Raw genomic sequence first — 18,542 nt, forward strand, 5'->3', positions numbered from 1 at the left:
TTTGCTCCTGCAACCCCTTCAAAATTTCACCACTTATTTTATATTGTCTGTCCATGTTCTTCCTACCAAAATGCATCATGTCACACTTCTCCACATTAATCTCCTGCACACCAAGATCTAGATATTAATGTATATCAGGAAAAGCAAGGGTCCCAATGCTGACCCCTGGGGAACTCCACTATAAACCTTCCTCCAGCCCAAAAAATATCCATTGACCATTACTCTCTGCTTCCTATTTTTCAGCCAATTTTGTATCCACGTTGCTACTGTCCTATTTATTCCATGAGCACATCAGTCCACTACCACTGTTAGAGATCTTACAGACTAAATTAAAACATTTATTAACAAAAGAAGAAAAAACGTAAACCCACACACAAGATTAGTTACACAGTTATAACAGTTCCCAAAATTTCTACTTAACCAAACTCTCAACTACACACCTCCTTTAAGACAACAGTCCAAATAGATTCCAAACTTATAAAGTCATCCGCAAGCATGCACTGGACAATGAACTTCCAAAGGCTTTTTACACAACTTTGGTTACTGGAACAGCAAACTTCTGCAGGGTGGCTAGAGACTTTTTCCCCAAGTCTGTTTCATGCAGTCACCTTTCCAGATCTCACACAGCCACAACTCACAAAGCGTTCCATCCTTCTTTAAATATATTTCATCCCTTTCGATTTGTAAATCCCATTGTTTCCACTTGTCTTTAGAAGGTACTTTCCCCAGAATATAACAATCTTTCACGTTAACACTGGCAGGTATTTTTGGGAAAAATCAACATAATAACCTTGCCTTATTTATTTTGCCAGTTGTAAACATTTCCCACGTCCCTTTGAAAATCAAGCACTTCTCCACTTAACTAAAAATGCAAATTTCATTCACGCCATATCTGCTGACCTCACCCTAGCTCTTCTCATCTTCATTTCAAATGCCTGTTTTATACCTGACTTATTTGATAATCTAAACCTTGCAGTCTACCCGTCTCCAGCCCAATTAAATCAGCCACACACACAGAACCACACACACACAAACCTGCTTTAAAATATCCCATAATAATATTAGGAAAAACATGATAATTCCTTGACATCAGGATCTGAACTCCATATTCACCTTGGCAGGTCCACACCTCCGCTGGTATCTCATCTGGTCCTACTATTTGGTTGTTTTTCATTCCTTTCAGTGTTGTTCTGATTTCTACCAGATTTGAAGCTAGTACTCCCATTCTTTCAGTGGGAAAAATGAAGTGCCACTGAGTCTTGAACCTTTACAGTGTAATAAGCTAAGTAACCAAAAAAAATGTTTTTAAATGAATAAAAACTGGAATTCACAAATTACTTCATCAGCAGCGTGCATTATAAAACTGACAAAATTCTGAAGAAACTTATTCATATCTATGCTCTGCCCTCACCCTAAAACTACATTTGTGAAAATAATCTGTCAATTTAAAAACTCTTGTGAAAATAAATGCAACTTTGACCTGCCTAGATGATGTGTGTTGCATACTGCCTTTGTTTGACTATGATGAAAAAGATTTGCATCAAAAGTACAAGTAGCTGACAGAAATCTCCTGTGGATTTTAACTGTTAATCAAAAATCTGTGTGTGTCATTCAGGTAATGTAGTACCTCCCAGCACATGAAATGATTTTGGACTGCCCTCTGGATAAACACTGGGGAAATAAGAATTACATTTAATTTGAGTCCTATGAGCCAAATTTGGATGTGACAATATTAAAGGAGATAATAAGAGCTTTTGCAAGCATATCTTAAGTAAAAGAATAGTTTAAAAGAGGCCATGACTTCTTTCAGATGAAGAGAAATCTAGATGTGGAAGATGAAGGTGTGACAGAGATATTAAGAATACTAGCAGAGGCCCACAAAAACATTTACAATTTTTACATTATTTTCAATTTTAAAAAATTCTTTCACAGGCTGTGGGTGTCGCTGGCTAGGCCAGCATTTATTGCCCATCCTTCATTGTCCTTGAGGAGGTGCCACAGTGTTTCTTCAAATCCCCATCCTGTACCATTTCATCATTCTCATGCTATCCCCATCCATTCCTTTCATCCCACTTATTTCATCCCCCTTTCATCTCTCCTCTGCCATCCCACCACATGGTTTGCCCGCACCCCTCATGCCACCCTCCCAATGCTACCCCATCTCCCATGCGGTTCCCCCATATCATCCCCCATCCCCCTCCCATGTATCCCCCCATGTCTCCATCCTCGCATTGCATTCCCTCACCAGGTCACCCTCTCCCACGACCCCTCCAGCCAGGGTAGCTTTGTTTTTGGGCTCCCTTTACCTTCCGACCTAAATATTTGCAGCAAAATTATTATCTTTATGGCAATAGTACTTCTTTAAATCCCCATCACATCTTTCCCATGTCATTCCTCTGTTGCCATACCCAACACATTCCATTCATCCTTCTCATATTATCTCCATCCCATCTTCTTTGTCATCCCCATCCAATTCTCCTATTCCGTACCTCCCTAGCATTCCCCCCATGCTGTTCACCCCTCTCTTCCATGCCATTCCATCGCCTACCCCCAACCCCACACCAGGAGTGCTTCATTTCTGATGCAGTTGTTCTGCAAAACTCTCTTGTTCTGCACCTGAGGGGTGGTAGTTGGTTAATTATTTTAAACCTTTATTGTAACATTTGGGTACTGAGTGTATCCACGTGCCGCTCACCAAATAAACCCACCAACTGACGCACTCCTTAAACTGACCAATCAAAGCTGTTTGAACAGAATAAATCTATATTATTATAGATTTTGTATTTTTTCACTGATGATGGTGGAAATGAGAATGATGGTGTACCTCAACAGGATATGGAACAATTGCAATAGAAAATTGTGGAAACAGAATTGGCTCTGAAAAAATTAGCAGACCTTAAGATGGCTAAGTCCTTACACCATGTCGACAAATAACTCGGACTGTTGGAGGAAGTTGAAGTGATGATAGTAGAGGTTTTGCTCAATTTTTAAAATGCTCATTATTTGTGTGTTGCAAAGAACCTTTCGCAGAGTCTATCAGGAAGGATGTGGACATAAGAGGGGTTACAATCCCAGGCAGTGGAGGTGTGCAGGTGAAAGCCTCCCTGTACATGGACGATGTCGCTGTCTTCTGCTCGGATCTGCTGTTGGTGTGCAGACTGATGATCATCTGTGACCAGTTCAAATAGGCTTCAGGGTCAAAGCTAAATGATGGCAAGCGCGAGGTCATGTTCTTTGGGAACTGGGCCAACTGATCCTTTGTCCCCTTCACTGTCAGGTCAGACTACCTGAATGTGCTGGGTATATTGTTCGGAGAGGCCAGGGTATGAGCCAAAAACTGGGAGGAGCATCTAGCCAAAGTGAGACAGAAACTGGGCATGTGGGAGCGATACTCCCTCTCCATTGCAGCTAAGAACCTGGTCATTAGGTGTGAGGTGCCCTTGGCGTTGCTGTACATGGCACAGGTCTGGCCCATACCCCAATCCTGCATCGTAGCAGTCACCTGAGCCATCTTCTACTTTATCTGGAGGTCAAAGATGGATTGTGTCCACATGGGCAAAATGTACAGAGCTCTTGACAGAGGGGGGGAGAAACGTACCCAACATCACTATCATCCTGATGGCCACTTGATTTTAATGCTTTCATGAGATGTGGGTGTCACCGGCAAGGCCATCATTTATTGTCCATCTTAATTGCCCTTGACTGAGTGGTTTGCTTGGCCATTTCAGAGGGCAGTTAAGAATCAACCACATTACTGTGTGTATGGAGTCACATGTAGGCCAAACCAGGTAAGGATGGCAGATTGCAATTGTATTGAGGTACCTAAGCATGCAAAATGCTCTATGGAGAAAAGATGAATATTATTGCACTTTCCGTAAGTTCCAATTTGAAATGTTTTGGAAAGTGCTTTTCGGTACTTATGAATATATTTTTGAAAAAAATTAAATCCTCATTAGATAGGCAACTTTGGACACAAGACTGGAGGATAGACAATGTAATACTTCTGATCTAAAAAGGAGAGAAGGATAAACTGGATAACAATCAACCAGTTAGTTTAACGTCTGTAATAACACTTTGGAAATACTCAGCAGATCGGGCAACATCTGTGGAGAGAGAAACAGAGTTGACAATTCAGGTCAATGATCTTTCATCAGAACCAATGAAAAATCAGGACAGAGTCTAATATTGGCAAATTCTTAAAACCTATAAAATTGTGAGCAATTTCAGAAATGCATGGGTCAATCAAGGACAGCCTTTATGAATTGTTAAAGGTAAGTTGTCTTTGACAAATTTGATAGAGATTCCTGAAGTGACTAATTGAATAGATAAAGAGAATGTGTGCAGGTAGATTTGATAACTATCTACAGGAGCATTGCTATAAAAGTTCAGGCATATGCTCCAAGAGCAATTTGTACAGCAAGTTAGTTGAAAGACAAGAAACAACCAGTTAGGATAAATGAGTGTTGGTTGGATTGGCGAAAGGTCAGAAGTAGTCTACCCCTTCAGTCAATTTTGCTGTTGCTACAGATAGATAACATAGGTGTGAGCATAAGGAACACCATACTAAAATGTGTTGATGACACACAAGTAGGGAGTTTGGCAAAATACAATAGGACCATTAAAGATTTCAGGAAGAAACAGGTAAGGATAGTCCAATGGCTAGTTTGGTGGTTGATGCAGTTTAATATAGATAAATGTAAAATAATGTATTTTTGGAGGAAAAACAAAGAAGGATACTATTCAACAATGGAAAGATCCTGAAGTGAATAGATGAAAAGAGAAATCTACAGATTTAAATACATAGTTCACCAAGTGTGAGTGCAGGTGGATTATGGCATAAAAATGGTAGTGGCATTTTAGGTTCTATAGATAGGGTTATATGGTTAACAGCAATGATGCAATATTTGGGTCACAGTTTGAGAACCGTGTACATTGGATGCAATTTTGTTGAAAGAAGATTAAATTCAGAGAGTGTACAGAAATGATTCCACAATAAAAATTATAATTTTGAGGAAATACTTGAGATTCTTCGACCATGCCCATTGGAGCGGAGAAAAAAAACAGGAGAGTTCCTAGACTTCTGTCAAATTATGAAGGGTTTTAATGAACAGGTAAAGACTATTTCCTCTGGATGGGGAGTCATAACTAGGGGTCATCATTTTAATATTATCACTAAGAGGATGAAGAATATGATTAAGAAATATGTCTTTACTCAGAGGGTAGAAACATGGAATGCTTTGATACAGAATTGAAGCAATGACTATTGCACCTTTTAAAGGTAAATAATTGAAGCAGAGGAAGGTACAGTGTTGTAGGTTGAGCAGGTCAGTAATTTTTAAATGCCTTAGCAAAGAGCCAGCATAGAAACAATAAGATAAATGGTCTAATTTTATGCTTCAACAGACTTTAGAAACTGTGACTATTTTCACTAGAGCAAAGAAGAGATTTGTTAGCATTTTTAAAGGGCTCTTGGCATCACCTGATCCTAAAGGAAGCCATGTGACTAAAGTTCATACTTTCATTTTGAGTATTATTAATTTTGATAAGAAAATGATAGTTCTTCTTCTATAGTGCAAACCCCTCTAGTTTTGAACTGTATTTTTTAGGAACTCGGGCACTGATGAGATGGACTGAAGTGGTTATTTGTACTCCTGTGTGGATCCACAGAAATTGTCAAATTCAGTTTAGAACAAATAAACTTGGGATCTTCCTGGTCTTCAGGATTATTCACTGCCACACCCTTTTCTGCAAAATATCTTACTTTGGAAGTTGAGTATTACATATTTCCCCACAATTTGACTCTGATGGAATTAGACACACAAAATACTACTGTGATTAGACTTACTAATTTTGTTCTTATGTTGGAATTTTAAAACATTTCTTGTAACATGATGATATTAATGAAATGTTTAAGCTACATAATTTTGTTATCTAATCATAATTAAATCTCTACTATGACAAAGTTCTACTTTTATATATCCTTTTTGTGCTCAGCAGTGAAGCTGGCCATCTAATCAGTTTTGCAAGGCTCTGCCATTTCTAACCAGAAAACTCACCATGTGGGATACTTTTCAAGGAAATTCTGTTTCTTACGGGTTTATGACAAAGCATGTTAGTGCATTCATGGATGCTTAATTCACAAAAATCATTGTGAACATACAAAATTTAAAGTCAGTAAAAAGCCAACTTGTCCATTGTCGTGCTGCAACTTAAGCACAGCATAACCACCATCCAGCCCCCACTCCCCAGTCACACAATCTACTTTATTTTATTCATTCATGAGATGTGGGTATCACTGACTAGGCCACCATTTATTGCCCATCCCTGGCTGCCCTTGTTCAGAGGGTTTTTTTTAAAAGAGTCAACCATATTGCTGTGAGTCTGGAGTCACATGTAAGCTGACAGCAGATTTCCTTCCCTAAAGGGCATTAGTTAACCGGATGGGTTTTTACAACAATCAGCAATGGTTTCATGGCTGTCATCAGACTTTTAATTCCAGATTTTTATTGAATTTAAATTCAAATTCCATCTGCCATGGTGGGATTTAAACCCAGGTCCCCAGAGCATGATTATTGGTCCAGCGATGATGCTACTACACCATTGCTTCCCCTTAAACTAAATAAACATTCTGGTAAGTTTGACCATCTGCTGCTAAAACCCTTACATTATTTTTATAATCCACTGACTCAATCACTCTATTGGTCCCCTGACTGGCTTTTCTCCACCCCGCATAAATGTGAGCTCATCTGAATCTCTCCTGCCTAAATCCTAACCAGCACCAAGTTCTGCTATCAAAGCCCCAAACTCATCCACCTTTTTGTATTAATTCATGGGAGTGGGCATCGCTGGCTAGGCCAGCATTTATTGCCCATCACTAATGGCCCTTGAGAAAGTGTTGGGAAGCTGCCGTCTTGAACCGCTGCAGTCCATGTGGTATAGGTATACCCAGTGCTGTTAGAGAGTTCCAGGATTCTGACCCAGTGACAGTGAAGGAACGGCGATATAGTATGCACCAACTCCTTTCACAATGCTTCAGATTTATCCTTGTTTGTAACCATTGTCTCACCCCTCCATATCTAAATAACCTCTTCTAGCCCTACAACCTGGCACTCCTCAAAATTCTGGGCGGAACTGCAGCGGGCTGTTCAAAAGTTAATTAACTTTGGCAAGGCTGTAAAATCCCACCGGTGTAAAATTCCACCCTTTGTTTCTCTGGGTCTGGTCTCTTGTACATTCATCTCTTTATGCCTCACTGTGCCTTTAAGATGCCTATATCTCAGATTATAAAATCCCTCTGCCTCTCTTGGTGATGACTTGTTGACCTGTTCCTCTCAGGTTACTGCATTATAAATGTTTACATAGAAAAGTCCAATGTTAAATGTTAACACAAAAGCATGACTCAAAATTGTGACAGAGGAAGTAAGACTGTGGATAGGAAGGATGTGCTGTATGCAAGGTATTTTTAGATCCATAATTGCTAGGTATACAAAGAAAAATGCGTACAGTTGTCAGATTAAATATTAGTAACACATTTCTATGGAGGTCCACAGTAAGTAAAAGGAAATACATTTTGTTTATCATGGTTCAAATTTCTCACAATGTGGACCTCATGTTGTGTGGTCTCCCCCACACAAAAGTTTCACAAGAAACAAGGGCCAATGTAACGGGGCTCCAAATCCATGCCATCATCTGGGGTACAGTCAATGAGAATAATAGCCTGGGGACCCCATTACAACGAATGACAATATTTAAAAAAAAACTAATTTGTTGACAGTTACAACCACCAGAGCAAAAAAACACAAAAGTTGATGAGTGGGAGGGGTGTAAAGGTCTTCGCTATTGAACAAATAAGAATGTAAAGATTAATAATGTTTAAATAAGATTTAAAAGAAAACAAATAAGGGGCTCCTTTCTTGGCGAACAGTGGGAAATCTGAAGTAAACAAGTGCATACTATCCAAAGAGATTTTTAAATTTTAGTTACACGTCCGGAGAGGGTGACATTTGATCGCCGAAAACACTGAGCAAACATTGTGATACCACTGTGCTCGTTGGGACTCCGTTTCTCTCAGTGCATGTGTGTGCCGCGCGCGTGTGTCCCTCTCTCTTCCTCCTTCTCCCTTTTCCACGCCGCCATCTTGGGATGCTAAGCATGTCTCCCGGCAGGCAGTGCGGCCGGCAGTTTGTTGGGTCCGGCGGACGGAGGGAGGGGGGGTTGGGGGCAGAGGCGGGAGGAGGGAGCAATAGGGAGAGAGGTGGGGGGATGGTGCTGCTGCTGCTGGTGGGAGGTCCGCCGTTTCTTCGCAGTGTCTGTCTGTCAGACGCAGCCGCTAATCATCAATCGCGGCCACAATCTAAACCTTTCCTTACCAGATTATTTTTCCTCTTTTTTTTTCTGGCTGTTTTAAAATTTTTAAAACAATAAAAAGAGGCGGGCTGAATTTATTGGCTTTGTTTGTTTGTGTGTGTGTGTGTTTGTGTGAAGGGAGAGACCGAATCGTTTACAGGAGCAACGGATTTTTTCCCCCCCATCTAACTCGGCAGAAAGTAAGTGTATTATTTTTTATAAATTTTTAAAAAAAACGTACGGGGATAAGTCTCTCCTTTCCACTCAGACTTTAAGGTTGGTGGGAGTGAGCAGGGTGTTTGATAACTGACGGTCGATCCTGTTCCGAGTGGCGAAGTTTCTCAGGCGAGGATGGAGAGTGGCGCCGGCTGTCGCCCCGCAGTCCTTGTTCTTCTCTCTGTCCAGCCCTCTAGGAAGGGAAAGAGTGGGGTGGGGAGCGGGAAGGACTTTCTTTTAACATTTTTTTTTTATTCTTGCAATTCAAAAAAATGCAACAGATGTAAGTCTAATGTTTTTTTTTGGTAATTTTTTTTGTGTGTGTATTTCTCCCTCCTTGGCACAAAGTTCATTCTGGACGTGGGCAAAAAAAAAATCCACCAGAGGTGTTCCTTTGAAGTGTTGTGGTTTTGTTGTATTTGGGCCTGAGTTTATGCATCTCTTGTGTGAGTTAACATCGTTGTTGCACTTTTACTGCATTTTACGAGGGCTGCAATCAGTTGAAAATGCGTGTGTAATAAATCTGCTGCTTGCCTCGTTTTGTTGTGTACACATTTCAGTTAACAGGGTTTGCAGTGGAGAATTGCGGCTGTTTTCTCCCACTACCTGTTTTCTCCTGAGGTTTTATTTCTTCACAGACGAGGGTTTTGCTCTTTTCCTCGCGCCTTGTGCAAAATCTGTATTTTTAGGTAGTGTCCTGGGTTGAGTTTCATTTTAGTTGCTTTTCGAAATTATGTGAACACACTTCCTTCCTCGGCCCCCCCCGCCCCCCCCCGACAATCCAAAGCCACCCGCTGCAGTGGCACACGTACACCTGATTCAATGTTTTCCTTTGAATTTTCAACAATTTTTTCGCCTTGCTTGGTATGAATGTCTGTTGATTCAATTTGCAATCTGCACTGCATTTTAACCTTCAACCAAGCGGTGGTATACTGCAGAATGGTATCACGAATTATTTGTGTTCTATATCATAGATTGAGAAATCCAAAAGTGTGAATAGTCTCATTAATGCGTTATATTTACTGAACCGTAATATAATATTCATTCGAGGCATTTGTTAGTTTGAATTGAACAGTTTTTATTGTTGTGTGTTCCTGAAATTTTTAATTTATTCTGAACCAATGTTCACGTGGCCGTTATGATTTTTATGTGAAGTGTGTTGTCTGTGTCCAAGATTCCTTTTAGCTAAGATGGCCCCACGGATGGTCTTGGTGTACAAACAGTTAACGAAAGAAGGCTCTAGTTTTCTTTCTCTTGTCATTAGGATTGAAAACATGCAATATTTTACCAGTAAAATTTATCTGAATATTGCAATGATATGTGGGGCTTTGAGAAGTGCCTTTAATGCATTTTTACTTTGAAAAGGAAAACCAATCTTTTTTTTATTTTTGAGATCTATATAAACTTGTAGAAAAGTCTTTATAGCTTTAAAATACCAATTTTTTTAAACCAAAGAATTGGTAATTTCATTATATAAATATATCATTCTCTCATTCAGATGTTTATGAATGCAAATTTTATATGTAGCAACAGATTAGAAATGAGCACTTGGCTATATCTTGGAAATTAAAATGGTGTAAAACTCAGTGGTATCTGAAGGCGATAAATATTGATGAGTGACTAATTCTAACAGGAAAAATTGTATTGAATATCTGTCTGATTTAATTACTGTCAAGGGCTGAAGCAAATCCACAACTTTGGAATCCAGTAGTAGTGTGTTCCCAACAGAGCTTGATGCATCATGTTCCTTATGAAGGAGTGACTATAATGAAGACCTGTTCGCATATTTTCCTTCCACATTTTACATGTCATGAAAAAGAGCTTTTATTTGACTAAATTAGATCAAATTCTGAACTCCAAGAAGACATTCAGGGAACTGAAACAATACAATAATTTAGATAACACATTAATTGAAGTACAAAATACATATCTACTTGCCAAATAAAAAATGAAAAGGGTTTCAGCAAAAAGCTTCTCAGATTAGTGATGATAAGAGATCTGTATATTAGCTCAATGTTCGAGTCATCTGTTCTTTGAGCATGACTAGCTGAAGTTCATGAGACAGTAGCCCAAGAAATTAAAACATATATAATTAACATCATGATCTGTTCATTTTTTAAAACTAAACTTGAATATTGTGCACTGCTCCTTTTTTACACAACAATTCGATTACAGATGGTCCTCATAGAAGGCCAGAGAGCTTAGTGTAGATTGTGGCGTTTGTCCACCTTTGAAGCGTCCAAAAATCCTTCCAAAACAAGGGGTCAACTTATATGCTCATATAACATGAGCCACCGGTGTTGGTGATCGCAAATTTGAAATGTGAAAAAATAACACCAGTAATTCATATTAAATTAATGTGGCATGGCTTACTGAATGAATCAGTTTTACAAAGGTACCTTTAACCACAATCAAAGTGTTTTAAAAACCATCAAATTAATTGTCTTCAGCATCTGATGTAAAGAGTTAATCAAGATCATTGAATCGCTTTGGCTATGTCATCATCGTAAGGATCCCACTCTGGATCAAATATGGCACTTTTGGTTTCATAATCACCCCTCCACAGCAAACCATCTTCATCTCTATCCATCAAATTGGATATTCTGCATTTTTTTTTCAATAATCTGATGACACTTTGTGCACAAATAGCATCCCACGATTTGATGACAAAACCACACGAAACATCAAGTGGGCAGCACTCATATTTCCACTCTTTGAATTTTTTTTTCTCCGTCAGCCATCCACCTATTCCATTCGGCGTGGAGACAATCCTTGAATGGCTTGTCATGGCTCACGTTCAACGGTTGAACTATGGATGTCAGATCCGCTGGTATAACTGTAATTTGGCTGTTATTTCTTTGCAGGCGCTTTTTCCTCTCATCAGCTATTTGGGATCGGTATGTGTCCCATACGAACAAGCTGTGTAGGCCACCGGGATGACTATTCCACATGTTATCGATCCACAACTTCACTCCTCCATCCAATCACTGAATGGACATGCATAAAAACTCTTGCAGGGAACCTGATTTTCGGCATGGTTTTACGTTTGAAAATTACCATCGGCTTTAATTTCATTCTGTCAACCATGCAGGCTAGTACTACTCTGAATTGCATCATTTAAAAAATTTATTTTATTCATTCACGGCATGTGGACGTTGCTGGCTAGACCAAAGTTTATTGTCCAAACTTAATTGCCCTTGAACTGAGTGGTTTGCTAGGTGGTTTCAGAGAGCAGTAAGACTCAACCACATTGTTTTGGATCTGAAGTCACATGTAGGCCAGACTACGTAAGGATGGCAGATTTCCTTCCCTAAAGGACATTAGTGAACCAGATGGGTTTTTACAACAATTGATGATCTTCATGGCACCTTTACTGAGACAAGCTTTCAATTCCAGAATTTTTAAAAATTAATTTAATTTAAATTCCACCAGCTGCCATGGTGGGATTTGCACCCATATCCCAAGAACACTAGCCTGGGCTTCTGAATTACTAGTCCGTTGACATTACCACTATGCCACCATTTTCCCCCCTAACTGCCTCCTTGAACCGCTGCAGTCCATGTGATGTATGTATACCCACAGTGCTGTTAGGAAGGGAGTTCCAGAATTTAGACCCACCGACAGTGAAGGAACGGTGATATAGTGCCAAGTATTTCACTATCACTGGGTGGAAATCCTGGTACTCATTCCCTGACAGCACTGTGGGTGTACCTACACCATATGGGCTGCAGCAGTTGAAGAAAGCTCACCTTCTCAAGGGCAATTGGGGATGGGCAATAAATGCTGGCCTAGTCAGTGATGTCCACATCCCATGAATGAATAAAAAAAAAAGTAAGTCAGGATGGTGTGTGGCTTGGAGGGGAACTTGAAGGTGGTGTCTCATGTCCTGTGGTTTTCAGTAGAACTGTTTTTCCACTCGACCGTTCGGTTTCTGGACACGTTGAAATTCATTGATGTTTCATCCATGTTGCTGATGTGGTGTAATGGATACTTGTGTTTTTGCCGCTGTCTGATGATGAATCGTTGGAAACTGGTCATTTTGGCATCGAGGTCTTTTGGTTGTTTTTGAGCAATTTTGGTCTTCTGCCATAACATTGCACGTTTTCGTTCCAACAGCTTCAGCAACTTGCTGTTCTGAAATCTTTGGACTCATGGTTTGATTTGGCTCACCTGAGTGCATTTATGCACATTGCATTTTGCAATTTTCTGGCAATTTTTGTGGACGCATTCTGATACATGCTTCTTGATCAGGCCAGTGGTTGGTCCCTGTTCTCATTGCATATTTGATCTTGGGCATCTTAAGTCTGGATTATTTCTTCCAATCTTAAACCAGTTTTTCACTAACACCAAATTCCCTTGCGGCAGCACAGTTTTTTTTTGACAAGTTAGCAAATGTTATAACATTTAGCTTGAAACCAGTTTCATACTTCATATTTTTGGAGGAGTGATTTTCTGCGTTGTTCGCCACATGCAGTCTGCTCTGTGTGGGTGTGTCTTAAGTTTCCCTGCATCTTTGTAACACAGCCTTTTTTGTCTGCTTGATCATTTGCACCCAGTCATAACGTGCATTTGTGTGGTGAAAAATTGGGGATGACCACAAATGTGAGTAGAGTATCTTGTGGCTGAACTACATACTGTGTATGCAAAAGGCATGATTTTTGGGGCTGGAAAAATGAGGTGGTCTTCTTGCCAGGTCAACTTACACGCAGTGATCGATGCTAATAATCATTAACAAAATTTATACCTTAATTGAATTTGGTACAGTTAGTCTTTCAGGGATCAAATTATAAAATGCATGTAGGCAACATGTTGACATTTCTGCTTGGACCTGGCTGTTCTATTTCTTTGCCTTTTTGTATTTGTCCTTCGAATGGGATGATTCTGACAGGGCTCCCCTTATTGCCCATTCTCAGTTGCTTTAGAAGGTACTGGTGGGCAGCATTCTTGAATCTTTATGGTGCAGGTGCTTTTATGCTTGTGTTTGGAGGGGAATTCCAGAATATTGACCGAGGACCGATGAAGGAAAGGTGTCTGATCACGTCAGGATGGTGCATTACTAATGCTTTTGTTAGGAAAAAATGTCAATGACATAGGAAATATTGATGTTCAGTTATTGAAAATTTGAGGGTTAAGTTTAAAGAGGGAGAGAAATACTAATCAAAACAAAAAAATTGGGATTATTTTGTCAAGCCCAGCCTCTGGAACAGAACATAAACAGATTATATTCCATGGTGCTTCCTGTGTTCATTTGCAATGAAAATTACTTTTTAAAGAATGCAGTTTAAAAAAAAATCCTCGAGAAATGCAAGCTGTCTTAGAGAGCAGACAAATGGGATGTACTAAACTATTGTGACTTCAGTCATTGCTACTGTTTCTTGCTATGATCTTTTTAACTTTAGGATAATGGAAGGTGTAGCATACACCCATCATTCCATATTTGCATCCTTTCAATTTGAGTTCTGTCTCACCCAAAATCCTTGGACTGTGTTCAATTGCTAACAACATTCTATGTGACTGCGATGACGGTGTGTTATCCTTTCTCATGTTCTTGACTTTTCTCTGGCTTTTGATGTGGGTTACTGTGCCATCCTTCTTCATGGTCATATTTGTTTTATTGTTGTTGATTTCTTTGTTACTTGTCTCAATGCAGCCAGTACATCTCTAGTTGCTACTTCTATGCCCACAAAGTCACCTTTGGTATAAGAATTTGCTGGAAGTGCTCAGCAGGCCTGGCAACTTCCCTGGGGAGAGAAACAGAGTTAAACATTAATGGTCTGTGACCTTTCATCTTGAAATCAAGAGACAATTAGAAATCTAATTTGGGAGAAGAGAAGAATTTCTTCAAGGTGTGCATTCCTGGAAGAGACATGTCAGTGAAATAAACACCAATACAAAAGCAAAATACTGCAGATGCTGGAATTCTGAAATAAGAACAGAAAATGCTGGAAAAACTCAGCTGGTCTGGCAGCATCTGTGGAGAGAGAAACAGAGTTCACGTATTGAGTCCGCATGATTCTTTGGTTTAAAGAAGAGTCAGAGTAGAAACGTGAACTCTGTTTCTCTCTCCACAGATGCTGCCAGACCTGCTGGTTTTTTCCAGCATTTTTTGTTTTTGTCCAGTGGTAACATCATCTGGGATCGTAAAAAGGATATGCACAGGGATGGTGGTGGAGGAGTCTGGAACATTTGCTGTAAGGTATGATTCAGTGAGTATGACCGTGTCAGGCTTTTGCTTGTGGGATAGCTCTCCCCTTTTGGTATAAGTCCCAGATGTTAGTAAGGGGGGCTTTGCAGGATCTACTGGGCAGCGTGTTAAATTGTTGTTTACGACGCCTAGCTCAATGTTTGTTGTCTGTTCAGTTTTATTCTTTTTAGACTTTTCTGGAGCGGTTAGATACAACCGAATGGCTTACTGGGACAATTAAGAGCCAGTGTTATGATCCTAGACCAGACCGCCAAGGTATTGGTAAGATCCAATTAGGGACCAATAATGTTTTGTTTAAAGTAAACAAAAGTTTGAGAATCAACATACCTACTAGGAGAATAAAGCCATAAGATTTCACAGGTTTTGAATAAGCAAGAATAAACTTTAATATACAGGGCCAGAAAGAAAAAACAATTTACGATATTTATCTTATACTCTAACATTCAGGGTAAATATGAGGTACATGTGAATTAACAGATGAACTGAGGTCAAGCACACCACGCTGCACAATAAATGGCAGATGCAACCAAGACAGATTTGACAGATTTCTCAACAGCCAACTCAGATGTCAGTAAACACTGTAAGCTAGCCAATCTCATTGAAACTCTCTCTTCTCATGAGGCTTTCCAGTCTTCACCTTCGAAGATCTAACCTTGGATTTCTCTCAGACATCGTTTCAGCTTGGACAGCGTCAATGACAGCCCATCTCACAGGTTTCAGTCTTGCCTCCCAAGATTCTATTCCCTTGGATGGCTGAGTATGCACTCGAGCACTAACTCAAGCACAATTTTAGCTCTTCGGTCGCGCCGAGCAGAACACTATTGCTCCAAAGGGGTACCTTTGCCCCAGTGACCAGCAGCACAGAGTCACCAATCTTCTGCATCCTTTGAATCCTAGGGCTTCTCCTGAGCCTTCATCACTTAAAGTCTGCTAACAGCAGTCCTTTCTCTGATTGGAGCCTTTTTCTCCACTCCTTTTTTTCCCCTTAACTGGGACCTGTATCTGTCTCCTGTCTGGGATTCCTCTTTTAGGACCCCTCTCTGTCCCTTGCTTGGAACACTTCCCTGCAATGGCGCTCTGTTCCCGGTTGCATTACCTGGGTTTTCGTATGGCTTTCCCTTTCTGCCCAGGCTTGCTGGGCCCATCCTTGGCCCAAATAATTCAGAATGTTGAACTGCACGTGTGCAGCCTGCACCCAGTCTGCGCATGCGCGGAGACTCCTAGTTCTGTCAGGACTTGGCATTCCCGAGTCCCGCTCTTGACTTCTAAGATAAGTCTGGCTTTCATAACAGTCAGCCACGTTGTTATGGATATGGAATCACATGTAGGCCAGATGGTAAGATTTCCTTCCAGATTGGTTTTTATGACAATCTGGCAGTTTCATGATTACCATTACTGAGACTAGCGTTTTCTTCCAGATTTATTAATTAATCGAATTCCCCAGCTGCCATGGTGGTGTTTGAACTTCTGTCCCTGGTGCCTTAGTCCAGGTGTCTGGATTATTAAAATAGAAGCAAAATACTATGGATGCTGGAGATTGGAAACGAAATATGGAGTTGCGACGAAGAGTCATATTGGACTTGAAACGTTAACTCCGTTTCTTTCTCCACAGATGCTGCCAGACCTGCTGAGTTTTGCAGCACTTTTCATTTTTATGTCTGGATTACTTGTCAAGTAACATTACTAATGTGCTACTGTCCCTCCTGGCTTGCAATGAAAATATTTGGATTAATGGGGGATAGGCTTCTCTTACCTTTGATCTTAACGTTTGATGGAAAAAAACTAATATAGAGTGCTTTGCCTTTCAACTTTACATTGTATTAAATTGATAGAGTTCTGCCAATGTTCAGTTTTGATTCCGGTTTTGAAGTCATTTTTCAAAAAATGTATTAACTTGAAACGAAAGGTGTGATATAGAAAGTTGGATAGTTTTTGTAGCCCTTTCACGTTCCATACAAATTTGCTTTTTTGCTTTCATGCCTGTATTCCAAGATCAAATTTGATTTCTGTGCAATTGTAGTACATATGGGCCCCTGAAGAGAATACCAGTGTTTCTGTTCAGTTAGGCATTGCTTCAAAAGAATGATATTTCCTGTTTATGTCCTGAGTTCTAATTACCGTTCAGTAAACTTTAGGCTATAATTAGTTTTTTGCTTGCAGAAAACTTTAAGGATAGTCTTTGACATTTTGTGGCGATTAAGTATCTATAAGGATGTTCTGAAATTCATTTTGTGATTTTTGAGCTGATTTTGGTTCCCGTTTTGAACTCTTTGTATTAGCTACTATAGATTATTTGGTGCAAGGAGACATTTTTGTGCAGATATGGAGATACACAAGTCTAAAATTTAAGTTTTCCTGTTACTTCTGTAAATGGTTGGACTTGAAAGCAAATTGGAAAACTAAAGATGGTTCATTTATTTGATTACTTGATTTTTAACAATCTGGGAAAAAAAATCTCTTGGGCAGACATCCATGAACCCATTTGTAAAGAAATGTATTATGGTCATATTATATCCAAGAATAAGTGAGGTTTTAATGCAGATGAAGTGCAAATATCCTTATTACTATTTCAAAGCTGCTATTTTCAGGAATTCAGTATAAATTGCTACGTTTGTCAGCAGGAAAAATACAGTAGCTTGGAGATGTTCATCTGCTTAATCATGGGATTAAGTTAACATAAGTAAAAATTACAATGAATTCAGGCTGCTTTAATAATCTTCCAATTATAATTATCTATGCTTGACAGTGTGTAAAATGCAATGGATTAAAATTCCAGTATGCCAGTAAAATACCTGATATGGCAATTCACAGTATACTTTATAATCAAAGTTAAATTATTGTGGAGGAAGAGCAAACGGAGACCAGCTGTTCGACCCACAGAAGAGAAGCTTGAACGCCTCATCTTTCTCAAAGACTTGGCTGGTTTCCTGCTTGTAGAAGGGAACCATGCATGTCATGGATATTTTATAAAGGGAAGGGGAAAAATAAACTAATTTGTAAAATTAACCTCTGAGCCAGTTTTCTTGACTTTCAGTAATCAGTTAAAACAAAAGTATTGTTGAAAAATTGACAGATAAATTAAAAATGAAAAAGTTGATGATAAACCTTTAAAATATATTTAAATAAAGACCTTAGTAGGATATTTTTCAATTGCATTTTCATGGCAATATTAGAAATTATTTAATATATTTAAATTACAATCTTATTGTCACCCTGAGCTCAGTTGTAGCACTTAACGCCCCAAATCAGAAAGTCATGGATTAAAGCCCCACTCTGGATGCGTTAGCATGTAATTAAAGATGAGGGAAGTGCTGTCTCATGGAGTGAGACGTTGGAACAATGCCAGTTTGTCCCTTCAGGCGGATGTTAAAGATCCAGTGGCATTAGTTGAGGCAGAGCAGGGGAGTTCTTCCATTGTTGTGGTCAATGCTTATCCTCTGAGAGCAGCAGGAGAATAAAAGAGTGAGCCTGAGATGGAGCAGTGCGAGACAACCTGTGGGTTCAAAGCCTGCTGACTGCGTTCTAAAGAAAGTCGAAGTGTAACATTCCACAGAAGATGGTAAATGATTGACCAGTTAGTATTTTTCTCTTTTTCTTCAAGCTCAGGTGTTTGTTCAAATTCGGAGTTGAGAAATTTAAATTTTCAGTTGGGGTTAGTATAAAAGTAAGTGAATTAATATGTGTATAAGCACACTAGGTCTATAAGTATTCATTAAAACTAATAGTTTAACCAGGGTACTAACTGGAAAAGATTTTTTTCATTATGGATGGGCAT

At 39.5% G+C, this 18,542-nt stretch overlaps 1 protein-coding gene across 2 annotated transcripts in view; it reads left to right on the forward strand.

The window, feature by feature from the left end:
- Positions 1-8,223: 8,223 nt before the first annotated feature.
- LOC144679973 (focal adhesion kinase 1) overlaps positions 8,224-18,542 on the forward strand; it is a 531,813-nt gene continuing 521,494 nt past the window's right edge. For both annotated transcript variants that reach the window (XM_078540999.1, XM_078541000.1), the window contains exon 1: positions 8,224-8,546. The gene's annotated coding sequence lies outside the window, so the exon portion shown is untranslated. The remainder of the gene's footprint in view (positions 8,547-18,542) is intronic.

Source organism: Cetorhinus maximus, chromosome 4 (assembly GCF_964194155.1).
Source record: "Cetorhinus maximus chromosome 4, sCetMax3.hap1.1, whole genome shotgun sequence".
Classification (NCBI taxonomy): Eukaryota; Metazoa; Chordata; class Chondrichthyes; order Lamniformes; family Cetorhinidae; genus Cetorhinus; species Cetorhinus maximus.